The following is a 12,314-nucleotide window of genomic DNA, read 5'->3' on the forward strand; positions in this document are numbered from 1 at the left end:
AAACTGGCCGACAGGGGTAATGCTCAAAAATTCTACGAAAAGATGCAGCAATTAACAGAAGCTTTCAAGACTGGAGCATACTCTTGTAGAATCTCCAGAGGTGATCTAGTGACCGATGCCCAAAGCATGCTAAAATTATGGAAGGAGCACTTCTCCAGTCTGCTGAATGGTAGTGAAAACATAACATCAGGAGATAGCGAACCCGATTCGCGTTTAAGATTCCATCGAGCGTACTGTGTGAAAGATTAAAGCCCTTCGTCAACAAACTGATTGGACCTTATAAGTGTGACTATAGCTCATGCGCCAATTCTTGGAAAAGACCCGTGAAAAACGAATCGACACACACCACCTCTTCGTTGATTTGAAAGCTGCTTTTGACAGCACGAAAAGGAGTTGCCTTTATGACGGTATGTCAGAATTTGCTATCCCCGCAAAACTAATGCGGTAAAACGACGTTGAGCAACACCAAAAGCTCCGTCAGGATCAAGAAGGACCTCTCCGATCCGTTCTATACCAAGCGAGACGCTCTCTTGTGTGACTTCTTCAATCTACCTTTGGAGAAAATAATTCCAGCTACACAACTGAACAGAGAAGGTAACATCTTCTATAAGAGTGTACAGCTGCTGTACCTATCTTGGAACCAGCACTAATATCAACAACAATGTCAGCCTTGCAATCCAACGCAGAATATCTCTTGCCAACAAGTGCTGCTTCGGTCTAAGTAGGCAATTGAGAAGTAAAATCGTCTCTCGACGAACAAAAACAAAATTCTAGAAGTCACTCATTATTCCCGTTCTGCTGTATGTTGCAGAGGCATGGACGATGACAATACCCGTTAAGTCGACGTTACCCTCCGGAGGAAGCAGAAGAAGAGGGAGACCTCCACTCCGTTGGAAAGACCAGGTGGAGGAGGGCCTTACTTCGCTTGGAATCTCCAATTGGCGCCATTTTAGACTGAGCCTAGCTTCTTTAATATATCTCGGGTTTGAAAGTAAACATTAGTAATTGCATTAAGGAAAATTTAACATAAATTGTGAGTCAAGAAATACGGGAGAGCTTTCTGGTAAAATTATACATATTTTCGCCTAAACCCCAAAGCAGATTCTGCGCCAAATGTAATTTTATGTCAAAAATGGATGAAATGATAATACGTGACGCGATTTTCACCATAAAGAAGTTAATTTATACACATGGAAATATTAAATGCAATTAGTTCTTCTATATTCTTAATAGACTTACTAAACGTAAATCTTTGTGGCAGTAAATGCAATTTCCTCACTCGCCACAAACAAAACAAAAGATATTCAGAATTCATGTTGACGCCTGGGATGAAGACAATGATCTGAAACCGTAATTGCGTCAGAAACGAGAGTCTGATGAGTTTTTGAGTCAGACAATCGTCTTAGTACGCACACTTTATGGTGAAATGGATTTTATGGTATACTTTGTGAATCGTAGGGACAAATCAGCGATATCTGGAACCATATGTTGACATATTTTGGTGGAAATAACGGGCAAGAAAAAGCTCGCTCTTTTCCGTGTAAAATACACGGGTTTGCACAAAAACATTTTTCATTATTTATGCGAAGAAAATTGTAGTATGGTGAGCATACACCTACATATAACAATCTTTATTTCCATTTTTATCTTAATGCCCCATTTGTTTATGTATCCCATTGTTATGGCACATTATCTCCATCGTGAGCATACAACTATATCTACAGAAAACAACATTTGTTTACATTTAGATCAATGACCCATTTGTATATAATTTCTCTTTAGAAGTCAACTACGAATATATGCCAAATTTCTAAACAATATATAGTCAAATGGAAAGGTTTTCCATAAAAAAAGTTGATTCCGATTTTAATTGTAAACTTTGGAACTTTGGGGTAACATTTTTTTTCAGTCCGGTATTTGGAATTAAAAATTGAAGTATTTACCACCATCTTTTTGGGGTTACAAATTTTAAAATTATACATAATTAGAATTTTCGAGTTTAAATAATAAAACCAAATAAACTTATGACTTAATAATGACGGAATTGCAGACTAAGACAACTTATTTACTTTTTGTAGTGACTTCCCATGACTCTTAATTTTTGAAAAACATCACTCAATTATTTGATTCAGTAAAGCACTTCAAAGGTTTGCTTCATTACGATTTCTATGCTTTGGTATATTTAGTAGCTTACCACCATGAGCTAAAAATAGTAAGACTTTGTTCATAGTTAGAAATTCTTAATTTATTCTTCAAAATCTATGTCGCTCCCCTCAAAGAAATGTCCCTTGGCTCTAATACACTTATTCTTTCGACGGGTTATTGCTATTCGAACTTCTTCACGGTCGGGTAATGGAACGTCTGCTCCATCGTCATCGATTGGGGAATCGGGTTCGCCTTCTCCTGGTGTTGTGCGTTCACTGCCATTCAGCAGGCTGGAGAAGTGTTCCCTCCATAATTTAAGTATGCTCTGGGCATCGGTCACTAGATCACCTTTGGGGGTTCTACAAAAGTATGCTCCGGTCCTTCTGTAAGCCGCCGCATTTTTTCGTAGAATTTTCGAGCATTACCCCTGTCGGCCAGCTTATCAAGCTCTTCGTACTCACGCATTTCAGCCTCTTTCTTTTTCTGTCTACAAATGCGTCTCGCTTCCCTCTTCAACTCTCGGTATCTATCCCATCCCGCACGTGTTGTGGTCAATCGTAACGTTGCGAGGTAGGCAGTCTGTTTTCTCTCCGCTGCGACACGGCACTCCTCGTCGTACCAGCTGTTCTTTTGCACTTTCCCAATGCACCAATGGTTTCGGTTGCAGCTGTACGTAAGGAATTTGAAATGCCGTCCCACAGTTCCCTTATACCGAGTTGTTGACTAGTGCTCTCAGAGAGCAGGAGTGCAAGCCGAGTAGAAAATCGTTCGGCTGTCTGTTGTGATTGCAGCTTCTCGACGTCGAACCTTCCTTGTGTTTGTTGGCGTGCGTTTTTTGCTGCACAGAGGCGAGTGCGAATCTTAGCTGCAACAAGATAGTGGTCCGAGTCGATGTTAGGACCTCGGAGCGCACGCACATCTAAAACACTGGAAACGTGTCTTCCGTCTATCACAACATGATCGATCTGGTTGGTAGTTTTTCGATCCGGAGACAGCCAGGTAGCTTGATGAATCTTCTTATGCTGGAATCTAGTACTACAGATAACCATATTTCGGGCCCCGGCGAAGTCAATCAGCCTCAACCCATTTGGGGATGTTTCGTCGTGGAGGCTGAATTTACCGACCGTAGTGCCAAATATACCTTCTTTGCCCACCCTGGCGTTAAAGTCGCCAAGCACGATTTTGACATCGTGGCGGGGGCAGCTCTCCTAAGCGCGCTCCAAGCGCTCATAGAAGGCATCTTTGGTCACATCGTCCTTCTCTTCCGTCGGGGCGTGGGCGCAAATCAGCGATATGTTGAAGAACCTCGCTTTGATGCGGATTGTGGCTAGACGTTCATTCACCGGAGTGAATGATAGTACTCGGCGACGGAGTCTCTCTCCCACCACGAATCCAACACCAAACTTGCGCTCCTTTATATGGCCACTGTAGTAAATGTCACAAGGACCTACTCGTCTCTGTCCTTGTCCCGTCCATCGCATTTCTTGGACGGCGGTGATGTCAGCCTTTATTTTTGCGAGGACATCAGCCAGCTGGGCAGCGGCACCTTCCCAATTAAGGGTCCGGACATTCCAGGTGCATGCCCTCAAATCGTAGTCCTTATTCCGTTTGCCATGGTCGTCATCAAAAGGGGGGTCTCTCATCCGAGGCTGTGTTTTATTTTTCATTGGTATTGTTTTTTTTACGTGGCGGGTCCCAAGCCCAGCGCACAACCCTATGTAGGGAATGTTTCGCCTTCTCACTTTAGCTCGCCTTCAAACGGGTGTTCTTAGGCTACCCAGAGGATACTTGGTCAAACACCGGAAGTCGTGAGCTGCTTGAGTCATATGTAAAAGAATCGTTTCTAGCTACTCCCACGTGAATGGCGATCAGAAAACATTCCTCACTTGCGTGAACTTCTATGCATGCCTCCATACTATGCATTTACACGAATACTATTCTGATCCTCTGTGTGGTGGTGGTGTTAACCCTAATTTTGTTTTATTAACGCTTTTGATACAGTTTCTTTTATTTTCAAATTTTTCGACAAACAAACAGACCTGCCGATATAAATTTTTTTAAATTCGAAATTTATTTTACAACGGAAATTGAGTTTCAATTTCAAGAATTGAAATTTATTTTATCGAATGTAATTGCCTCTGTTAGGAGCTTCTGTAAGATTAACTGAGCAATTTTTTACGTCTCTTTGTGCTGTGGTTCTGCGCCGCTCTGCGGGTACATAACGAAATATCGTTACATTTTTATGTATAAAATATAGTCCATATGTATGAAACAATTGTTAACCATTGTCGCTTTACATGATAAACCGAAAATTTTTTTATTAATTTTTCCCAACTGGAAAATGGCAACACTGGTATTTGTCAGAAGTGTAAATACATAAATATCTTGAAACTGTGAGTGTGTCAAGTAATTTAAACCCAGTTCTAGATTCCTCGAATGAAATCTTACCCCATTCTTTTCTAATGACTTCTTTCAATAAAGATTTTCTTGTAATTATGTGCTTCCCAATATAGTATTTCGCTTCAATAACGCCAAAAGGTGTTCAACTGGTTGGATATCTGGCGATTTTTTGCAAGTAAATGCAAATTACAATTCTCGCTTTTTGTCGTTAGTTTTGACCTTCCTTATGCAGTTGTATAATAATTTGTCTTTCGCTAACGTCTGTTTCCTTTCTTTTTGAAACCATGATTAATATAAATAAAAAACCAGTGAAAATCTATATGTATAATATTGGGTAGTCCAAAAAGTCTTTTCGTATTTTGTCAATGTGCTCAATTGTACTACCAATCACATGGTGAAAAAAAGTTACAGCTGTTCAAAAATGAGTGAAAATAATGAAGAAATTAGCTACATATATTTTGATTTGTTCGTGTAGCACATCAATGGTTCGCTCGCTTCCGTTCTGGAAATTTCTATTTACATTGATGAAAGTTTTACACTGGTGGAATACTGTCTCCAGCGGAAAAGTGGCAAAAAGTGGTCGACCAAAAATGGTAGACATTTGTTTATTTATTTATTAGTATAAATGTAAAAAAAAATAAGTTGTAGTTTGATTAGAAATACGAAAAGACTTTTTCGACAACCCAGTATATAAGATTTATGCAATAAACAAACGCTATTGTTATTAAATTCAACATACTGTGGCTACGATAGCCTGAACCGAATTATAGTGAGCGTACACTTTTGACGCACGCATTACAAAGCTGCAGTAACAAAAATGCCGCTATCAGTGGAGTCGTCTGACTGTGCAAAAGAATTTGTGGCGCCAACATCTTAGCTTTCTACGGCTAATACCGTTTATGGAGAATTTCAGTTATTTTGGCGATTCTTTTACACATTCTGTGAAATAAATGTTTAATTTTTAAAGAAGGGTGTACTTATGATGCCTAGTGTATATGCACATGCAGTTTGCAACATTCCACTTAGCTAGCTGAAAGGTGGCGCAACATTCTTTGGACTGACGAGCGCAAGCTCGTTTTGTTTGGTGACCGAGGAATCTGATCTGATTACATTGCTATTATAAAGGCGAAAGTTTATGAGTGTACATGTTTGTTACTTCTTCACGACTAAATGGCTAGATCCTTTTTAATAAAGTTTACTGCGAGAAAATATCTTATTTTAATGGACAAACGAAGAAATTCGCGGATAATGTATGGGGAACTTTGTACATAACTATTTCAATTAAAACGTGATACTTAAAATGACTCCCAATTCATAAGTTAACACACGCGAGTTAAGGAACGTTTCATTTCACAAAAAAACCAAAACATCTCTTGTTTATGTCGAACGACGCATAAACAAATAGTGATAAGCAATTCCAATATATGGTGTGAAATAGAAATGGTATCACACATAACGAGTGTTATCTCCTACACGCTATTCTCTTGGGACTGTTCGTAACGACAAACAATCGACTGTAGATAGTGTGTATATCTTCAAATAATATAGCAGACAGCAAATAGAAAGTAGTACCATAAAGTAGTATAAATAGCACTAAATTATAAAAATGTATTTAGTCTTAGTTTTGTATTAATAAAAGAACTTGCCCTGACGGTGCAAAGTACATAATAAAAGTGAATCAATTGTGATTAACTCGCGCGTTCAGTCGCTTGTCTTGAAGCCGAACCGCGGGGAGTGACGGGGATGCCCATTAGAAATAACGTTGACCCGAACAGACAGATGACGTTCTCGGATGCATCCGATTTATAATTAATTTATGTAATATATAAAATACACATAAACTAGGCAGACAAAGTCTCCGCTCACTAATTTGTGGAATGAGTTTTAATAAAAAATATTTATAAAATATATGTGGTTTTTTAATTCTTATTACAATATCAGATGCGCATACTAATAGCATTACAGTCGCCAAATTTCATGGAATTCCTATGTGCTTTTTCAATGTTAACGGCACTTTTTAACTAACACAGAATAAGCAGAAAAAGTTTCCGCTCACTGCTTATTACATTAGTTTATTGTAGTTTCGTCGCTATTAAGACATGTTGATTTTTTGTGCGTTGTTGTCAATAATATATACTAAACGAATAGAAGAAAAATACTGCAATTTTTGTGTAAATTTTTCTAAATTAATCAGCATTAATCGAAGTGAAGCAACATGCTGACAAATTAGGGTTGCCAAACGTGATTTGCTTCCAACAGGACAATGAACTTGTTTGTCTTTGGCTACTGTACATGCTCCAAAACAGCTATATTCACCACCAGAATTTCCTGACCTCAATAGAATAGAGCATTTATGGGCTCTATTGGAGCGCAAAATCCACACACATACGATAACCAGCAAAGAAATACTCCAGACCGTTATATTGGATGAATAGAGTAAAATATCGGCAGAAGAAACGAGGAAATTAGTACATTCCATGCCTAAACTCTAGCATAAGTTCTAAAATTTTGAGCCTACCTCACCAGCTTTTGAAGTTTTTATAATTACTTCATATGCTATTGTTTTGTTCGATGAGCGGAGAATTGTTTGCCTTAGTTAATTGGTTTTTAAAATGTCATTGAGCTTTGTTTATTTTTTTTATTGAATTATCAGAAAAAAACATATTTTTTTAAAGAAAAAGATATCATTTAATAAAACCAAAAACAAATTTTGAAATCTATTAAATGGTCAAACTTTCCTCTCAGTTTAAAAGATTTTGCACCTAGTGAGCGGAGACTTTTTCTACCTAGTGTATGTATAATAGGTATAAATACAAACATATATAATGGGTATAAACATAAATATATAAGGGCAGTGACCAGGCCATTGTCATCATGAGATAGCAGAGTAACGGTACGATCGACATAAAGGTTGAGGTTCTGAAGTTTCGAGCGGGCCGATATGTAAGATGTAAGGAAGCAGCATGTACAATGCTCGACTTACCGTTAATGAAAGACACCCAACAGTGACCCAACTTAATGTGCACCTCCTAAAAGATGAGCGTGTGTATTTTACAAAGGCAAACCTGAGAGACCGAGTTGCAACACCGCATATTACAACCCTCACAGCATTTTCCACGCCTGTGATAGGAAGACGAATTTACTCGGACGTTGTTCTATGTAGACGTGCCAAGGTATTACACGTGGAATGCGTCACGAAAAAAGCGGAAACGTCGCGTACATGGCGCAACCGTCGACGGATGGCTTGGTATGAAAGCCTCAGATGCCCTGGGTAGAATTTATACCATACACATAACACAATTTGAGTGTTATTGTGTACGGTTGCTGCTGACTAGAATCCAAGATCCTACTAATTTTCAAGCGCCCAAAATCGTAGATTTGAAAGAAAATGCCACTTTCTGAGAGGCATGTGAGACGATGAGGTTGCTTGAGGACGTCAGGCCACTGGGATCACCATGTTGAGAGTGCTCTTTGAGATTATAAGCACATGCGTACTCTCCAACCTCCGGCAATTGTGGGACAAATATAAAAACTCGTTATCAGAAGACATACAAAGAGATAACACTAGTACACGATGACATTATTTTTAACGAAGCGCTAAACGATATTGAGGGTAAAATTTTGCGGTGGTTGGAAAATTACTGCCTGGTTTCAGTAAAGCTGCTTCACAAAGAACTGATGAGCTGCCCACTGATTTCGTCAGAGGTCAACTTGGTTATGATAGTGCGACTATGGGAATTCAAGTCAATCAAACAAAGTCCCTCCTGCTACTATGGGCCCTGAAATTTTCAATTTAATGAGAAATCGCGTAGCTAGCAAACAAGGCCACCAAACTTCCGTGCTAAACTTTCTGCTGGAACAGTTGCGCTATCTTTTGCCTCCTTCGGAATAACCACAACTTTGTTAAGTGGTGACGGAATCGCACACTCAGTATTTAAACTCCCGCTGAAGAATTGCTCATTTGCAATATCATCAAAAGTTATATGTCACGGTGCTCTTTTACAATGGTGCAAATTTATCGAAGCACTGGATCGTGAAAGACAATCGGAGCAATCGAATCTTGATGTGTGGAGTAATCATCTTGCTGGTAGGTGATTTTCGGCAGTTGTCGCCAAATATCAAGCGAGGTACAGCGGCAGGCGAGTAAACGCATGCCTCAAGGCTACGCCGTTGTGGGCTAAGGAGCTAAAGGAGTAAATACAGCTGAAAACTATCTTTAAGCTCTTTAATGATCACGAGTGTGGATTCTCCCACAAGCACTTCTCGAGGTTGTCTCATCGACGGATACGAACGGTCATTTAACTTTTGACAGCCCATTTAGCAATGTTGTTAGCTCAGAAGATAACCTTATTGAGGTATTTCTGAGTTTACAGGAAAACCTGGCTAGCGAGAAGTGGTTGCGCGAAAGAGATATCACAGCGCCCAAACCAAAATTAGTAGAAAAAAATAATATTAGAGCTGGTTCCAGCTGAAGTGAGGACCTACATCTCAATTGAGGTTGCTTGAGGACGGCGATGACAACTGATAACGTAACTATATACACTTTAGAGTTCTTAAATTCTCTCGACCTGTCTGTGATATCCTCCCACAAGTTCAAACTCTCAGTTGGTGTGCCTATCATACTGACGCGTAACCTCGATGCGCCAAACGCTTACAATTTCCCCTTGCACCCCTTGCTTCTCCCATGGACAACTGTAATCATTTTATTGACGCAGACAACAAGTTCTGCAATGTGATTTTTTGGAATGAACAGTCATTAGTTTTGCTGTTAGTTAATACAAAGTTTAGTTCCCGTAATGAACCGCGGATAACACCGCATGACAATGCTAGTTTTACAATGTATGCCGAAATATACAATAAGAACAATACGGGACGGCATTCTCAGTATTATGGTAAGGCCGGTTTTTCTTACTATAGTTTTTAGTTCATTGGTTTAAAACTATGATAAATCAGCATGCATATGTTGATATTTTGCAAAACGTGATGTTGCCATATGGTCGAGAGAAAATGTCGTTAATTTGGACTATACAGCAGAAGCATGCGCGTGACGACGATGACGTGCCCTCTTGCACCGCCCCTCAACGCTAAACTATGATTGCTACAAATTCATCCGCCAGAAGGGGTTCCGGCTGAACTTCCGGTTCAGCAAGGTGGTGACTCACTCCGACACCGACTGCCGCTGTGGTTGAAGGAGAGCGGCACGAGTCTCCCAACGAGTAGGAAGGGGCGCTACCCTCCACTCAGGAGCTCCTAGACAGGTTGGTGATGCAGATTGGTGAGGATGGTGAGGACGAAGACCTGTCTCGAGGAAAGTCAACTCGGATAACCTGGCATTCTTCTCGATCCAGGAACCATGGGTTTATAGAAGAGAGGTATTTGTGTAGCAGTTAGAACCGATTTAGACTTTTTCTGTATTTCAGAGTTTCTAACGCAGGATCTTTTGGCGGCGTAGGTGAAGGAAAAGGAAGGTTCTGACTTCGTCCTTGCATTAGCCTACTATTAGCCAATGGCCATCATTCGACCTAATCCCACCATTGGTCGCAAGTAGGCCAAATCGCCTGGTTTGATATCTATACCAATGGGACCTTTTTCAAGCATTCTTCAAGCAGAAGTTTTGCTATAAGTCAGTGCGTGGAGCTCCATCTCCACCGCAACTATGGCAACCAGGGTATCACCATTCTTAACGAGAGTAAAGTGACACTAAAAGCGATTATAGCATATGAGATTAAATCGTTTTTAGTAGAGGAGTGCATAGAAATGTTGAACCGATTATCAGTGTACACCTAATTTGGGTGCCGGGGCATAAAGGGGTAGCCGGAAATGAGCTAGCCGACGAACTAGCCCGCTCTGTGGCAGCGTCTAAAATGACGGGACCAGAACCAAGCATCGCAATGGGGTCCCACACTCTTAAGGAGCTGCACTGCACGGAGGAAAGAGTGTAGAGGAAACAGTACTGGTAGCAAGCAACAGGAATGCGCCATGCTAAGGTCAGGAAGCACTTGTCCAACATGGGGATAACCCCTTGCGCAAACTGCAGGTTCTACGACTTGGAAGAGGTAAAACCAGCACATCTGATTCTGGATTGTCCAGTTTGTGGAAGCTGGCTAAGGCCATGGGTTCCATCTACATGGAAAGGGATAACATCACCACACAGGCTCCTAGAATTATTCAGGATGCTGGACCTTGGTGACCATATGTGATATAAAATAGGGCAAAATAGACCCTACGTCGCAGTTCAATACCTCATTATTACCTATCTAACTATCTATAGTCTACTATTGAGCGGGCTTAGAAGGCGATTCCCGTGGAAAGATATCAGAAACTAGTTATCTCCACAGGCACGATTTACCGCTATAACAAAGTTTTAGAATCAAGTTTTGTTTATGTAATTGATGATTGATGGTTGAAATACTGTAAAATGAATACATGTTTTTATTATATTATTGTAGCCGAGTTAACAACAGCGCGCCAGTCGTTTCTTCTTTTCGCTACGTGGCGCCAATTGGATATTCCAAGCGAAGCCAGGTCCTTCTCCACCTGGTCCTTCCAACAGAGTGGAGGTCTTCCTCTTCCTCTGCTTCCCCCGGCGGGCACTTTGTCGAATACTTTCAGAGCTGGAATATTTTCATCCATTCGGACAACATGACCTAGCCAGCGTTGCCGCTGTCTTTTTATTCGCTGAACTGTCAATGTCGTCATATATCTCATAAAGCTCATCGTTCCATCGAATGCGATATTCGCCGTGGCCAACGCGCACGTCCTTCGCAGAACTTTTCTCTCGAAAACTCGTAAGGTCGACTCATCAGATGTTGTCATCGTCCATGCCTCTGCACTATATAGCAGGACAGGAATTAAGAGTGACTAATAGAGTTTGGTTTTTATTCGTCGAGAGAGAACTTTGCTTCTCAGTTGCCTACTCAGTCCGAAGTAGCACCTGTTGGCCAGAGTTATCCTGCGTTGGATTTCCAGGCTAACATTGTTGGTGATGTTTACGCTGGTTCCAAGATAGACGAAATTATCTACAGCTTCAAAGTTATGACTGTCAACAGTGACGTGAGAGCCAAGTCGCGAGTGCGACGACTGTTTGTTTGATGACAGGAGATATTTCGTCTTGCCCTCGGTCACTGCTGGACCCATTTGTTTTGCTTCCTTGTCCAGTCTGGAGAAAGCAGAACTAATGGCGCGGGTGTTAAGGCCGATGATATCAATATCATCGGCATACGCCAGCAGCTGTACACTCTTATAAAAGATTGTACCTGCTCGATTAAGTTCTGCAGCACGAATTATTTTTTCCAGCAGCAGGTTGAAGAAGTCGCACGATAGAGAGTCGCCTTGTCTGAAACCTCGTTTGGAATCGAACGGCTCGGAGAGGTCCTTCCCGATCCTGACAGAGCTTTTGGTCTTGCTCAACGTCACTTTACACAGCCGTATTAGTTTTGCAGGGATACCAAATTCAGACGTCGTGGCATAAAGGCAGCTCGTGCTGTCGAAAGTAGCTTTGAAATCGACGAAGAGGTTGTGTGTGTCGATTCTCCTTTGACGGGTCTTTTCCAAAATTTGGCATATGGTGAATATCTGGTCGGTTGCTGATTTGCAAGGTCTGAAGCCACACTGATAAGGTCCAATCAGTTAGTTGACGGTGGGCTTTCATCTTTCACACAATACGCTCGATAGAAGTTTTTGTTATACAGCTTTATTATTCTATTTTGTTTATCAAAATTGAAGTGGAGATCCTATTTTTTTGACAGAGTGCATTTCTTGTAGTGGAC

General features: G+C 40.8%; 1 protein-coding gene across 5 annotated transcripts in view; it reads right to left on the reverse strand.

Moving 5' to 3' along the window:
• Positions 1-12,314, reverse strand: part of LOC126765911 (polyamine-transporting ATPase 13A3) — an 89,087-nt gene that overhangs the window by 43,073 nt on the left and 33,700 nt on the right. The gene's annotated exons all lie outside the window — the stretch shown is intronic.

Source organism: Bactrocera neohumeralis, unplaced genomic scaffold (assembly GCF_024586455.1).
Source record: "Bactrocera neohumeralis isolate Rockhampton unplaced genomic scaffold, APGP_CSIRO_Bneo_wtdbg2-racon-allhic-juicebox.fasta_v2 cluster11, whole genome shotgun sequence".
Lineage (NCBI taxonomy): Eukaryota > Metazoa > Arthropoda > Insecta > Diptera > Tephritidae > Bactrocera > Bactrocera neohumeralis.